Consider the following 16,118-nt stretch of genomic DNA (forward strand, 5'->3'; position numbering starts at 1 on the left):
CATAGTCAGAGGGGAGAGGTCAAGGGAAGCTTGAAATATGGGGTGAATTTGAGTGATATTTTGCGATGGAGCTTGCTGGTAGGGAAGGGCATTCCAGACAGCTAGAACAGCTGGTGTCCAAACCAAGGTTTGTGCAAAAATGTGTTGGGAGGATGGCAAAAAGTTGGTGTGGCTTCACTGAAGGGACACTTGAGAAGTGGCTTTAATAAGGTAGATGTGTATTTCTTTCTCTCTTAAAAGTCCAAGTGGTAGATGGCCCAGGAGTGCTGCCCCTGTCCGCTTGTCCGAGGCACCCAGGTTTGCTCTGGTAACCCCCTAGGTGCTGCCTTTACTTATACAGTTGAAGGCGGCTCCTCCAGCACCACCCCATCTCTGCATTTCGACAGTTGGATAGGGTCTGACTTGGAAGTTCTGTTTACATCCTGTTAACCAGGCATATGGACTGACCTTACTGCAAGGAAAGGTGGAAAAGGTAGTTTTTAGCTGCGTGGCCACGTGCCCAGCCACACCTTCGGGGTGACTTTACCGAAAGAAAGAAGCAGAAATTGGATATCGGGAAGCAGTCAGTAGACTCTGTCTTGGGAAAGTGCGGGCTGAATCATGAAGCACTTTATAGGGAGCTGGGAGGTTTTTAAAGCAGGGCAATACTGTGATTTTAAAAGTGTCTTTCACAGGTGGAGCCGGCATCCATGGGACTGTTGTAATTGGAGAAGGGGAGGATGCTGAGCCTAAGTCCACCCGACTTGCCTGGGTGAGCCTGGCCTTTGATGGTTTGCCAGGCTGGGGGTCGGTGGGTTCCGGGCTGCTGTTGCTGTCGATCTGCCAGAAGCCATGGACCTTTCGGGGCCTGGGTTCACTCAGGAGGTGGATGCCCTTCATTTGAGACTTACCCGAGACTACATGGTATAGCTTGTTAATAGTGTGAGCTGGAGCAGTGGAGAAATGATGACCGTAGAGAGCATTCAAAGGTTCCTTTCCTCCAGGTGAGGCCAGCGGTGCCCTTTCACGCACTGAGCTTGAGTAAGCGCCAGGGGTGGGGGTGGGTTGGCAGACAAGCTACTTCAGTTCTTGTCTCTACTTCCTACGCTCTGGAAGGAAAAATCATCCAGACACCTCCCTGATTTGTCAGTGTGTTTAGTTGGACACCTCTACCATACTTATGAAATCTGTACCTGTTGAGGACGAACACTTCCCGTTGAGAATAGCCTGGGAATCCCCCAGCATTTCTAGTGCTCTCACCTGGGAGACGGGCAGCAGATGGCAGAGGGAAGGGCACAGCTTACAGTCAGACGGCTGAGGCTTCTCGTACACAATCTACCACTTATTTAGCCAGGTGACCTTGCCCTACAAGATATTCCACAGCTCCTGTGAATCAGCTTCCTCACCTATCAGTCAGAGCAAATATTAGCTACGTCGCAGGTTGCCGGGAGGGTCAGAGAACGCACTGAAGGCTCCTGGCTTGGTGCTTGGCACGGTGAAAGCATTCCGGGGGAATTCTCAAAGGCTCTCACATTAGGTTTACCCAACCTCAGGCCTCAGATGTGTCTTCTCCATGTGGCAGAGGTGGTGTCCCGCTCCACAGGGGGTCCTTGGGGCCCCTAGCCCTGCAGCCAGGGTCAAGGAAAGCTCCCTGGCTTTCCAGTCTTTAAAATCGTCTCCTAATTCTCTGGGCCTGCCACACAGCTGAAAACTTGTTGACGTTTACATGGCGGGTCACATTACGGAAAAGTCAAACATTCAGAGTTTTTTAAAAAGGCTTTTTGACACAGCCTCACCTTTGGATACTTGATCTCACTGGTCATCATACGCTTTAAGGAAAACGATACCTCTTGGGCACAAGGACTCACACTGTAAATATGTTGACCTTCAGCCCTGGGAACCTGGAAGGACAGGGGAGTCTCAGCGTTTGAGCAGCTGCCAGTGCGCTCACAAGTAACACGGTGTTCTTAGAAGGGATTTTATTTTTATTTTTTGGAGTCCGTTGCCTTTCCCACCACCAAATGGCAGTGACACCAGAAGATTCTAGCCTGTCGTGTGGGAGCGTCACGCAGGAATGTGTTGGTACCCTGCCCGTTCTCCTAGGGACAGGCTGGCGTGGGCTTTTGTGGAGCAGATCTATGGTTAGCCAAGAGATGCCATCGTTTGGGTGTCATCCCTCCTTGACCCTGTATCCCCTCAGCCAGATGCTCGTCATTTTATGGCTGTGAGGCCTCACCTCGAGATGAGCTTTGTGGGAACTTACTCCCCACTCGACTGTGAGACGAGGAAATACTTCCTTAGTTAGGAGCTCAGCTGGAGCCTTTTGGAGGGTGTTTTGTCGTTGGTGGGAGATGATAAAGAGATATGAGACATCTTCTGCCTTGAGGTTGGGCTGCTGGCCCTGACCGAGGGGAGGGCATCACTCTGTTCTCCGCAGACCTTTGCAGAGTGTCTGAGCAGCTCCAGCCTGGTGGGGGCTGGCTGAAATGCCAAGTGCGCTGGCTGTGACATTTCCCACATGAGACAGAGAATCCTGAGCGTTCACATGTCCCCCTCCAGTCCCCAGAGCTCCAAGTAAAAGTTGAGATGTCTTTACTTTCCACTTATAACTCTTTCCGCAAGCACTTGAAAAGCCATGTGGACTTCCTGAGTCGAAATGTCCTGCAGTGAAGCTTTATATGTTGAATTAAGTAAGAACGGTTAGCGTGGAGTGGTAGGAGGTTTGGGGGGGGGGGCGCGGCTAGCAGGTGCTTTCCCTGGGCTCCTGCCCCAGAAGGGGGGAAGTTGGCCACTGAACGCTCTCTTTACCTGTGATTCCGTAATTTTTTTGGCTGCCGTGCAGCTTCTTATTAAATACGAAGGAGATGGGGATTTTGGTAAGTCTCTGGTATAGCCCTTCTTCTGGGCAAAGGTGTCCACATTCTTCCTGAGGAAGACAGGTTAATACTGCCTGGTATGCTCAAAACACCATTCTGTCGGGGGAGAGGTGGTATTCAAGCTGTGCCTTGACGGAGGGGCACTTGTTGGTTTAATGGCTGGAAGCCCCATGAGGATACAAGCATTGCAAAGGCAGGACCATGACTGTTGCATTTTGCATCGTGTCTCCTGTGACTGTGGGACTCAGGATATAGTTGGATGGTGATGGATGGATGGATCGGTGGATGGAAGGAAATGCAGGAGGATGAACAGGCGAATGAATGAATTAAACAAAGGCAAAATCTTATCTATGTGGAGACACGGTTTTAATAGTGGCAGGAAGAAGTTTGGCATATTGGTGAAATTATAACTGCTTTGGCTTAATTGTAGAGTCATTGAGAGAATGGCCAGAGAAAGGGTTGGAAAGAAAGACTTAGCCCAAATGGTGAAAGCACAAGAAATTTGGGTTTACATCACAGAAAGTAGGCAGCTAAGCAAGCAGGAACTATTTCAGGTAGGTCTGGCGGTAAGCATGCATAACTCCTAGTTTCAAGAGTAGAATTTAAATTGGAAAAGGATCTCTGATGTGGCCTCATCTGGCCTCTCTGTGCTGCGGGTAAGTAGCCAAGACACTGGCTGTAGGCCCCAGGGTTAGGTCACTAGCAGCGGCGGGGCCACCACCAGGTCGGGCTTTCATCTCTCCATCTTGTCCCCTCCAGACGTGTGCAACAGCACTGACCTTCCGGAAGTTGAGATCATCAGCCTGCTGGAGGAGCAGCTGCCCCATTACAAGCTAAGAGCTGACACCATCTACGGTTATGACCACGACGACTGGCTCCATACCCCCCTCATTTCTCCAGATGCCAACATTGACCTCACGACCGAGCAGATTGAGGAGACGCTGAAGTACTTCCGTGAGTGATTCCCCTTTCTTGTGATGCCCTGTCCTCCTTAGCCATGGCCGCACGTGAGCGCTTCTACTGGCCGCTGCATCTTGCAGCCTGCCATCTGTGGAAAGTACTTGAAGAAATGCGGCTGTGGGATTTAGCCCCATTAAAAGGCCTTGACTTTGAGTCTTCTGGATAGAAATGTCAGAGTAGTGGGGACAAGTATGAGTTTTCATTTGAACCAGCTTTCTCTTAACCATATTGAAGAACAGAAAATGCTCCCACGTTTGCAGGGCAGAAATGGAGTCACAGATATGGGGAACAAACGTATGGACACCAAGGGGGGGAAGGGGGGTGGGGGGGCAGTGGTGGGATGAATTGGGAGATTGCGATTTACATATATACACTAATATGTATAAGATAGATAACTAATAAGAACCTGCTTTATAAAAAATAAATAAATAAAATTCCAAAAACTGACTAAATAAAAGTTTACTAACAACAACAACAAAAAAGATGGAAAAAGAAAAAAGAAAATGCTCCCAGGGACTTCCCTAGCCAGGGCCAAAAAAAAAATGCTCCCGTTTCCTTCCATGTAAATCCTTAGAAACTTGTGTTGGGGAGGAGCTTGTCTGCATTTAAAACCCATGGTATTGGGAATCTCTAGGCTGCTCAGTGTTTATAGGACGTAGCCTGACATATCAAGGCTGCTGATTTCTGTGTGAAAGCCCACTAAGCTGGTTATTCAGGAGAGGCAAAATGTTCCTGCAGCAGCAAACTGGTCCTGCCGCGGGCTGCAGAGCTGACACCTGTTAGGGTGAGCAGTACACTAGGTGGGGCTTCTTTCGGTGTGTTTGTGATGACAAGGATGTGCAACTTGATTTTGCAGGTTTGAAAAATATATGATAATTCAAAAAATTCATACCAGTGATATTGCTTTTTCTGTTTTTAGACTGAGGTCTAGTTGATTTACAACATACCAATGATATCTCTGACGTTCACTCAAGATGTAATTTTGATGTAATTTTTCTCTTTAGAAATTCATGGCAGCCCTGTGAGATTGGGAAGACCAGTTCTCTTTTGTTTTGACCCTCCTGACTTAAAATTCAAGTTAATTTGAACCCAGTCTAAATTAGTGATGTCACTTTGAAAGTGACATCATTTACATATCCATGTATCATTGTGTCACCTTAAAAAAAAAAAGAGTACAGCAGTCCTGCTTCTACTTCGAGATAACTTGGTTCAAAACCGGCTTATTCAAATAAATAAATAAAGTGGGGGAAAAAAAAAGAAAAAAAACCCCAGCGTTTTTGTGCATCTGTAAAGTTTTCTGTAATTATTTTTGCTAATACAAACCAATCTCCAATATTCTTGAATTTGTGAAATCATTAATAATAAGTCGAACTTGCAAATTTCTTCTTTAGCATGTATCTGGGCTATTTTCACATTTTCTCCATTAGTAAGGAAGGAATTTTGTTTAAATTGGCCTGTGTTTTTATACTTCATGCAAACCCCACAGTCTGTTTGTGAGCACTGCAGACGGTCAGTTTTGATAGGAGTAAAAATAGAATAGTCTACACCAGGGCAGATATGAAGCACATTAGACTTGAACTAGTGGTCAAGTTGACGCTTCAGAACTTCCAGTGTATCTTGTAGCCTAGAGGAGGCTCATTACAAGTCACTTTTGTTTTTTACCCACGGTATCTGTATGCCCAGGGACATGTGGTAGTTTTTGGAAAACCGCATCCTGGGTGACCTCCCTGGTAGGTTTCGTGTTTGGTTTCTCCAGACTGCTTCACAGTAGAATTCACAGCAGAGTTATTTTTCCAGAAATCCCTGTGTGTTACTTACTCTTCCTTAACAGACCCTCCTGTGATTCTGCAGGACTCCGCTTGGCCATTTCTGCTGAGGGAGGCTCCCGGGTCCCTCATACACACACTGATCAATCACTGACATTCACAGTATGATTGGAACACCACCCAAGGATAATACCTCACTGTTGTCAGAGACCTTTCATACGAATTGACTCATCTCGTCCCTGTAAAATGACTACAGTTTGGGCCAGGCTGATTTTATTATCAAGGAAATTGAGGTGTGGAGGGCTCGTAGTATTTATTCCATAGCACTGATCTATAGCTTCTAAAATCCTTTTAACAGTATACTTGAACAGACATTGTGGCTTGTTATTATTTGTTTGTTTGTTTTGCTTCTAGTGATATATTTAAAGGAGAGAGAGAGAAAATCCTGGTGGATTTGGCAGTGCATAACACATATTATAATAAAATTAGAAAACCGAAATAAACATTGAACAGAGATTCCAAAAGTTCTTAGAGCATGTTTGCCTTCAAGTCTAACCCTAATTCTGTATTTTCTTCTGTGGTACGTGCGCTTAGAGCAAAGTGGGTATTTGCTAAATACCAATTAAATGAACGAACGATCAAGCATTAACTCTTAACTTAAATACAGCGCCCTCTAGAGCAGGGCTTTCAAACTGAGGTCCTGGGACCCCCAAAGGGTCTGTAGAGAGAAATTGGAGTTCTGTTAACTTGTAAAGGAAAAAAAATTACATCCTTAATTTCATAAACTTCTAACTGAAATGCAGCATTTGCTTTCATTATGAACATAGAAAAAACAAAGCACAGTGGTATTACCAGGGCCTGTGACTTTGTCACCAGTAGAAGTCACAGATATTTTCATGTCATGCTACAGAAGAAGCAGATACAGAAGAAATAAGGTCTTTACTCATCACTGCTTTGAAATTACACTCATTATTAGATGTGCTGAGCTTGTTATTTAATGTGCATTGATAAAGAGGCACGGATATCGCAGACTTCTTTTTGAAGTTTTAATAACTGCGTTGACATACAATTGGTTTCCTATGTAGTCCTTTGTATTTTATTTTACGTCTCTAAATCTTCCTTCTGAGGAGGGGTCTGTGAGCCTTGCCAGACTGGCCCAGGGGTCGGTGGAAGCAGAGGTTAGGAGCCCTGCTCTGTACCTGGATTTCATCTGTTTGTTTACACCTGTAACCCAGGACACGCCATGGTTCACACCACTGTGACTCACCAGCATATTAAATCAGTTGTGAGGTGTGTGGGAAGACAACGTAAACCTTCCTTTCATTTTAGATTTATTTTCTGCATCAATCAGGGCAGTGGTTCTCTTTGGGAATCAGGGTAAGTGGTTCCCCAGGGGGTTCTGATACACTCCCCCAGGTGAGAACCACTGGACAAGAGGGTCACCTACACCATTGCTACACAGATCAGAGTGGACACCTTGGGTGGGATAAAACTCATCTCCCTTTCCTACATGTCATCCCCCAGAGGAGAGAAACGATGCTTTGCCTTTTAAATCTGGCCCTCACCTGGCTTGTTAAGAAGAGGCAAGAAAGCTTTGGGTTTCCACCTTTACCAGGTGGTAGAATGACCTTTTCAGACAAATTTCAACAGTCAAGTGGATTTTCACTCCTGTTGAGTCTGAGAAACACAGAAAATGAAAATGACCCACACAGCAAATGTACCCATAAATATGGAGCATTTAGGATTCGATGGTGCAACAGGAAGAAAGGATAGTCTTACTGTGTGCCAGGCACTGTTTTATTTTATTTAGTTATTTTTGGCTGTGTTGGGTCTTTGTGGCTGCACGCGGGCTTTCTCTAGTTGCGGCGCGCAGGCTTCTCGTTGTGGTGTCTTCTCTTGTTGCGGAGCACGGGCTGTTGGCGCGCGGGCTTCAGTAGTTGTGGCGTGTGGGCTCAGTAGTTGTGGGTTGCAGGCTCTAGAGCGCAGGCTCAGTAGTTGTGGCGCACGGGCTTAGTTGCTCCACGGCATGTGGGATCTTCCCAGACCAGGGCTCGAACACCTGTCCCCTGCATCGGCAGGCGGACTCTCAACCACTGCGCCACCAAGGAAGCCCCCAGGCACTGTTTTTAATGCTTTACAAGTATCTCATTTAATTCTCACGGTGACCTGTGAATAAAATAGTCTTGCTCTCCCTATTCTACAGATGAGAATACTGAGGCTCAGGGAAGTTAAGGAGCTTTTGCCCCAGATCACACAGCTGGTAAGGTGGGGTGCTGAGTTTCAAACCTAGGTTGTCTGGTCTCACTTTATGTCTTAATTAGCCGTTCTCTCAGAGAAGCTAAATAAGAAAAAAATTCTAGTTTAGGAATAAAACACATTTAGTAAATGTAAAGAAAGCAAACCCTCAGCTTTAGAATATGTCAGTAGCTTATTTATTTATAAAAATGTGTCCGACATATTCAAAATTCATTTTCTTTCACTCAAGGTCACGGTCCGAAGTGAAACTTAGCCTGATGTAGCTTAATTTCAAGATGAGGTTTCCTTCTTCCCTGTGATTTTTGCCCCTGTGTCTTGTGGTCTATAGGTTATGCTTCCCTGAACTCAAGTGGAGATGACTCTGTGTGCTGTAGATTTTTCTAGTCTCATAACATTTAGTGGACACCAGCCATGAGGGTTGCCGTGTTGGTATGTGGGTAGCTACGCCTCATTCTGATTCCTTTTCTAAGAGCAGTGCTTTTTGTTAACTTTTTGGTTAAGGAGCATTGGACGAGAGAAGAAATCTCTCTCTGTATCAAGTGCAAATGATCTGCTGACAACTTCACCTCTGAGTTTATCTGGAACAATCCTTTTCCTAAGAAGAGAAGGTTATGCAGCAAATAAGAGTTTCAAGATATCATCTCACTGTTTGCTTTTGCTGTAAAGTATTATTAATGAATCAATCAACAGGTATTTATTGAGTGCCTGTTATGTACCTGTAATCTTTCATGAGCTTGACTTGTTTGAGTTTCAGCTGAGGTTTTCCGGCTAAGGAAGCAAAGACATCTGATTATTGATTTTCTTTCATTACCTAACCAGGGACTTTGCACCAGGTTGGGCCAACACAAGATGCCCTTGAGGCCTTCCGTTGGCATCCTGTACTGAGTTGTCTACCTTGCTTGTGTGGGAGGAGTGAATGGGGTCTGGGAACCTGCATGTTAAACCAGCTCCCCGTCCCATTTTAATTTTGTAACATTTAATTTAAACAACGGCAAAAAAATCAAAGGCCGTTGATCTAGTCTAACCATTATGGTACAGCCCATGTCCACTTCATGTTTGAATAGGCCAGAGTCCTCAGCCCAGTGCCTTGTATTAAATAGGTGCTTAATAAGTGCTTCTTAAATAAGAGAAAATGGAAAAGCATCTTCTTCAAATTAAAAAACAAGTTTTTTCTCCTTTCTTATCTTTTTTTGTAAAAACAAAGCAAAATTAAAAACAACGTACAGAATAGAAAGATGATTTTGTTTGTTGCCCCCTTCCAAAGATTGCCTTCATCTAACTAAAATCGTAAGTGAAACAAAAATAAAGGCACCACGATATGCACTGAGGCTGTGCAAATTAAAGGGATAAATAGCACACAATGCTGACCTTCTAAAGGGAGGGGTCAAAAGTTATATGAGATGGTGACCTAAGAGAAAACACTGTGTGCGTGTGTGTGTGCGTGTGTGTTTGCGGAAGGGGTGCCATGTGGAGCGCTGACAAACATTGTGGTAGGTGGGGTTGAAAGAAGGAAGGAAAGATAAAAGATGGGAGTCAGGGGAGGTTGTACAGGGCGTGGAGAAGGGATCTAATAGCCAGAGAAAACATTTCGTTATCATCAGCTAACAAAAATAATACTAAAATGTATACATTATAATATATTTATAAATAGTTACCGTGAGTTTCTTTCATGTAAACGCCCACGTACTGGTTGTGTCCTTTCTGCTGCTCTCAAGACCTCAGGCAATTTTGTTTCCAGGTGAGGACCTGAGTGAGCCCTGGAATTGTATCTTCTCCCCTCTCTTGCTCGCTCCTCCTGTGAGCGGGCTCTTCCTTGGGCCCATTTTCATTGCTTTTAGCTACACAGAGGTCTGCAGGGTCAAAGGTGGAAGCAGAGAAGCTCTGGCTGCACCATCACTCCCCACATGTCAGCGACACGTGGTCAAGGCGCCGCCTCCCCGCCATTCCCCTCCAGGCGTGGGCCTGGGCGCCAGGCATCCGGGAGAATTGAAGGAGCTTATCTCTGAAGGTCCAAAGCAGCCACATCCATGCAGGGTACTGACCGGGACCAGGAGCCCTGGGCACAGTGTCTGGTGAGCAGGGCAGCCAGCTACCTATCCCAGTGAGCAGATGACTCTGTGACCCTTAGGCCTACTTTGTCACCTGCCACCTGCCAGCTTTCACTCTTTCTCCTCATTCTAGACTCCAATGCTGATTTATCTTTGCTTTTTCTTTTAAGAACAAAAATGCTTGGCAAGCAATTCTGTACAGATTGACCGTTTTCCTTTTCATGTGAATCCAGCATGTCTAAGACAAAGTTGGAACGGACTCAGGTGGGAAATTGACATGACAGCTCAGCTTGTAGCCCATCCGCCCCTCCTGGGTGATGGGCTCAGGCCGTAGTGGTTCTGAGGTACGGTTTGTGTTCTGAGCTTCTGGTTTGTGTTTTGAACCCTGTGACGTCTGCTACATGACCTGCTGGTCCCAGGCGTGAGATGCCCTGTGCAGCCCTCTCAGGTTGCAGGAAGCAAACTTGGAACCATGCAACATATCCGAACTCTGTTTCTTCTCTGTATCCTTCTCAGATGTATGAATGATTTTAATGAGGACTGCATCCAGGCTGGGGTGCACTTGAGTCTGTAGGTCTCTGTTGGGTGTCGTCTCCTGCCTTTGTTCTGTCCCCACCTTCTCCCTGGAGGTGGGATGGGTGCCTGCTTTTCCTGTGCTTGAAATGAGGTGGAGATGGTTTGGGAGGGGGTAGTTGACAGCAAGCTGTTCGCTAGCAGTCTGCCTTCTGCCACAGGAGCTCAGTGGCTGGTAGTGGCACTGTTTTAAAAAATTAAGATCAGAAACTCATCTTAATTTGCAGTTATCTGCAAACTCATAACTGCATCAGTAGTAATTTAATCCAAAATTGTTAGCATTTAGTCATTTTTAAAATGTATTGAATAACTAAAATTCTTATATGTATATATATATATACATATGAGTCTATTAAATTGTGTATGTGAATAGTTATGTGTTCACACAACTAATAATTAGAAACTCAGAAATTTTATTAAATTCTTTTACACATTTAACTTTGATTACAGGTTAATTTAATTAGAGTCTTCTTAACTTTGCAGACCAAATCTATTAGAGTCTCTTAAATGCTTACAAAAGCCAATATAGAACTAACTTTGCAGCCCAGGATCTGATCCTCCTCCTACCTGGGGGTAGTTGTGGCCACAACATGAGGTTTTTCTGTTCTTCTACCTACCTCCTCATTCCGTATGCGGTTGGCTTATCCATAGCCACCCTACTTAGAGAAATGTTCATACAGTGCTTTATAAAAGATATTAGTGCCAGAAAGAGAACAGTCATACACACCCGCCCTCCCCTACTTCTTAAGATGGGTTAAAAATGTCTCTCTATTATTTTCCCCTTTCCCTAAGGCAATATATCAGTTGCCTTGTTCACTTGGTTGCCCTTTTTTTATTTTCACGTTCATTGATGTTCGTGGCCTTCACAGACGCAACCCCTTTCCTTTAACTGTTATTAGCTATCTTTTCTTTTTGGTGTTCGAATTATCACAAGCTGGCTGGTGATGTCCTTTTAAGCAGGTGCCAATTCCTTATCACTTCTACCCCAGACCTTTCGGAGTGGTCTTTTGCTTTTCTGCAACATGCTACTGCAGGCCTGTCTTGAATTTTCCTGCCCAAAGACGTGGAATCAGCAACTCTCCAAGGAGCCCTGTTAAGATTTAACCCAGATCTGGGCACCAGAATGTTGATGTGCTGGGGCTGGGTGGAATAGTGTCCTAGTTGGGCCGCTTTCTTGACAGAGCTGACAATACAGGCCTACCTCGTTTTATTGTGCTTTGCAGATAACTGCATTTTTTACAGATTGAAGGTTTTTTTAACGAACAAATCTGTCAGCACCATTTTTCCAACAGCATTTGCTCACTTTGTGTGTCTGTGTCACATTTTGATAAATCTCTCAATATTTCAAAAGTTCAAATTATTATTATATTTGTTATGGGGATGTGATGAGTGATCTTTTTTTTTTTTTTGCGGTACGCGGGCCTCTCACCGTTGTGGCCTCTCCCGTTGCGGAGCACAGGCTCAGCGGCCAGGGCTCACGGGCCCAGCCGCTCCGCGGCATGTGGGATCCTCCCGGACCGGGCACGAACCCGTGTCCCCTGCATCGGTAGGCGGACTCTCAACCACTGCGCCACCAGGGAAGCCCGTGATGAGTGATCTTTGATGTTACAGTTGCCAAAAGATTACCACTTGCTGAAGGCTCAGATGATGGTTAGCATTTTTTTTAGCAATAAGTTATTTTTAAATTAAAGTAGGTACATATTTTTAAGACATAATGCTATTGCACACTTAATAGACTACAATATAATACAAACATAACTTTTATATGCACTTTGAAACCAAAAATTTCATGTGACTTGCTTTATTGCGATATTTGGTTTATGAAAGTGGTGGTCTGGAACCAAAAACGCAGGATCTCTGAGGTATACCTATAGAATTTTTTTTAACATCACAAAAGACACATTGGTAATTTTAACTTAACTCTTACTCTCCTGATCATTTTTAATATCGTTCTTAAAAATATCTTTTCAATTTGTTTTCTCTGTGCGATGCCAACTTGAGTTATCTCCTTTAATTCTACCCCTTCTTTTTTTTTTCTTTCAAATTTTATTCGTAAATACTCCTTGAATGTTTTCTCAATTATTTTTTTTCTTTTAAAGAGACAGCCTTTATTTTAAGGATTTTTACATTGAAGACTTCAAAAAGTGGTAGGTTTTTAGAACTTACTGACCCGTATTTAAAAGGAACTGTTGACAAAGATTCGCCAGAAATAAGCTGAACAAACGGGAAAATACAGTTAATACTACTGAAACCTACTAAAATAATTCCAGGACATATGGTTTATCCGACATAACGATACCTCTAAATGCTGTCACTGATATGAAACCGACTGCTTCTTTTCTAAAGGCACAGTGGTATTCAATCACTTCTGTTCTTTCCTGAATATATAAAAGTTAAAATACCAATTAAAAAACTAATATATTCTTCTCTTTCAATGTTTCTTACAGATACAATTTCAATATTTTCCTTAAATAGTGGTGTGGTTTAAGCGATTTTCCATTCACAAGTCAAACAACAATCCACCCAAAGGGAACCGAGAGTCTGTAGGCTCCTAGTGCAAATAAAGAGTTCGCGGATGCAGCAACTGACCTTTCCAAAATACAAAACGGATAAAATTCTTAGAGGATACATTCAGTAAGCTCTACTAAGCAGCTGGCCACAGAACTAGAACATTTGATCATTTTCCTGGTGATTTCAGTGGGACTCCAGACGTTTCCAAACTCAACTTGAACTCTCAGGCTTTGTATTTTGCTTTTCCAGTTTCGCTAATGACACAACCATGATTCAAATCCCTGGAGTATTCATTGTAGTCAGGGGCATATCCTACAACAGACTTGTCTGGAATTTCAAATCGAACAAAGTCTGGTCTATATCCAACGCTTCGAGGGGTCCTTTGCACCAGCAAGCTTGCAGCCTTGACCATCTTTGGATTATGCTGCTTGACCAAGGAAAGCAAGGTTTGCCTTGTTTTGCCAGTGTCAATTATATCGTCGACAATCAAGACATTCTTCCCAGTTAAAGTTGAGAGATCATCTCCACCAATTACTTTTATGTCACCTGTTGACTGGTCATTACAGTAGCTCTTCAGTCTGATGAAATCTGATAGATCTAGTCATAGGTCTAGATCTATCACTATTTCTGTTCATTTGATGTTACCCAGCAGGTCAACAAAGAATTTATAGCCCCCCTTGAGCACACAGAGGGCCACGATGTGATGGCCTCCCATCTCCTTCATCACATCTCGAGCCAGCCGTTCCGCCCTGTCCATAATTAGTCCATGAGGAATAAACACCTTTTCCAAATCCTCAGCATACTGATTAGGTCTACAGAATAAATCTAGGTCATAACCTGGTGCATCATCACTAATCGCGACGCTGGGACTGCGGGTCGCCGTAACGGAGCCGGCTGGCGCGCGGGCTGAGGGCCGTCTGGGGAGGAGAAGCCGGCGGCTGGCCGAGCAGGAGGCGGCAGCACGGCGGGAGGCGGCAGCACGGCGGGAGGGGGCAGGAAAGCAGAGCGGCCTGCCCCAGCGCTCCGGCCGCCGCTGCTCAGAGCCCAGGCCTGTTTTCTCAATTATAGACAGAAAAGGCTTTGCAGGTGGTTGGTGCCGGGTTTGGATTCAGTTGCTCTTGGTTTCTGCTGCGTGATCCTGGTCAAGTGAGTTCAATTTTCTGAGCCCCCTTTCCTTGTCTGCCCAATGAAGGGGGTATTAGGTAGCAGGGGTCTGAGGAGTGAGTGAGCTGTAAAGGGCTGTTGTCTGATGTGCAGTCAGCATTTCTTAAATAGTGTTGTGTGAACATGAGGGTGAGTGAGGGGGTCTTCTCTGAGGCTGCTCCTGGGACCAGTCCCGATCCCTGATCCTCCTGGGGTGGGGCAGTGATGGGGGGGAGCCCAGGAACATCGGAGGAGGAGGTGCTTTTTCAGCTGCAGTAAGCCTGGGCCAAGGAAGGGCTGTAACTCTCTCGAGTCGTGGGAATGTTGGAGGAAAGTGTGGATTTGAAGGCAGAGAAACCTGTATTTTAACCTTGGAACCATCTCTGCAGAGTTGTGGATGGATTACTGCATCCTTCTGAGCCTATCACATGGCAGTTTTGGTATAGAGGTTCAATTTAAAATTTGCTCAAGGCCCATAAAATTCACCCATAAATGATGCTGTTTCCTTATTCATACACATTCTGCTTTCTTTCACATTTTCTAAGAAAATAAACTGGGAGACTTCCCTGGTGGCGCAGTGGTTAAGAATCTGCCTGCCAATGCGGGGGACACATGTTCCATCCCTGGTCTGGGAAGATCCCACATGCTGCGAAGCAGCTTAGCCCGTGCGCCACAACTACTGAGCCTGCGCTCTAGAGCCCACGAGCCACAACTACTGAAGCCCGTGCGCCTAGAGCCCGTGCTCCGCAACAAGAGAAGCCACCGCATTGTGAAGCCCGCGCACCGCAACGAAGAGTAGCCCCCGCTCGCTGCAACTAGGGAAAGCCCGCGTGCAGCAGCAAAGACCCAACGCAGCCGCCCAAAATAAATAAATAATTAATTAATTAAAAAAAAAGTCAATTGGGTATATATGCAGTCTTCGGATTTGAGGTAAGTTGTGTTCAGTAATTTGTAAATGGCCTCACCCCACCCCCAGATTGCCACTTCTGCTCATTACTGTGAACTCAATGCCTTCTAACGAATTATGCTGGGAAAAGCTAATAAATGACGTTTCTACCTCATTTCCCTAATTACAGCTTAGAAAATTGTACTCTCTTTTTAATTGCTCATACTGGCTTGTTTCCTTTTTTTAAGGAATTAGAGTGATGAAGATGATCCCAACTAACATTTATCGCAAACTCACTTTGTCCCAAGGCACTGTGCTAAGTGCTCTGCCATGCATTAATTAATTAACGCCTCGCCCCATCTATGCGGCAGGTATAGTCACCCCATTGAGCAGATAAGACTCAGGTGTCTAAGAAGTCACAGAGATGGGAAATGAGGATCCTGGACCAAACTTCAGGCCGCCCAACTCCAGAAGCTCTGCTCTTAGCTATGAAGCTAAACTGCCTGCCATTAGTTGACCATCCATCCATCCATCCATCCATTGATTTTTTGCTTTTATGGTGATGTGGGATGAATAAAATATTTTTGAAATTCGTAGCACTGTGAGGTAAATGGGCCCAGCCTTTGTTTAAGGGGTTTCTAACTGCATCTAACTTTTCTATGATGCTTTGTGGAGTTTGCATTTCCTGTTCCTTTATTACATCTTCATTTTGAAAATTAATATTGGACTCTCCCCGCCCCGAATATTGGATTGAACTTGTTGAACATGCTGATTTTGAGGAACCTGTTAACTGTTGATAGGTTTATTTATGAGGCCTATAATCATCTTTTTAGAAACACCTTAGGGAACTTTAAAAAAATAAAGTCTCGGAAAACCTTAGGACACCAGCCTCAGCTCACCTGTCATGAGGAATGACATCTGAGAGGTCGCCTAGTGGTTTGCTGTGGGACTCTTGAGAGGTGCCATCATTGCCAGGAAGAGACATGATAAGGACCAAAGGGAGAGATGAGATATGTTCAGATAATGGGGGCAGTTACAGCAGGAATTAAAATCATTGGCTGCTGACTTTAATTAGGTGAATGTCCTAGAAAATTCTAAATGTGTATCCAAGTTAGGGTCT

At 44.7% G+C, this 16,118-nt stretch overlaps 1 protein-coding gene across 12 annotated transcripts in view; it reads left to right on the forward strand.

Annotated features, from left to right (window-relative positions):
* TRAK1 (trafficking kinesin protein 1) overlaps positions 1-16,118 on the forward strand; it is a 97,726-nt gene that overhangs the window by 22,005 nt on the left and 59,603 nt on the right. For all 12 annotated transcript variants that reach the window (XR_003004366.1, XR_003004371.1, XR_003004365.1 and 9 more), the window contains exon 2: positions 3,615-3,809. The gene's annotated coding sequence lies outside the window, so the exon portion shown is untranslated. The remainder of the gene's footprint in view (positions 1-3,614; positions 3,810-16,118) is intronic.

The sequence above is a fragment of the Neophocaena asiaeorientalis genome, unplaced genomic scaffold, assembly GCF_003031525.2.
Source record: "Neophocaena asiaeorientalis asiaeorientalis breed wild unplaced genomic scaffold, Neophocaena_asiaeorientalis_V1.1 scaffold121, whole genome shotgun sequence".
Classification (NCBI taxonomy): domain Eukaryota; kingdom Metazoa; phylum Chordata; class Mammalia; order Artiodactyla; family Phocoenidae; genus Neophocaena; species Neophocaena asiaeorientalis.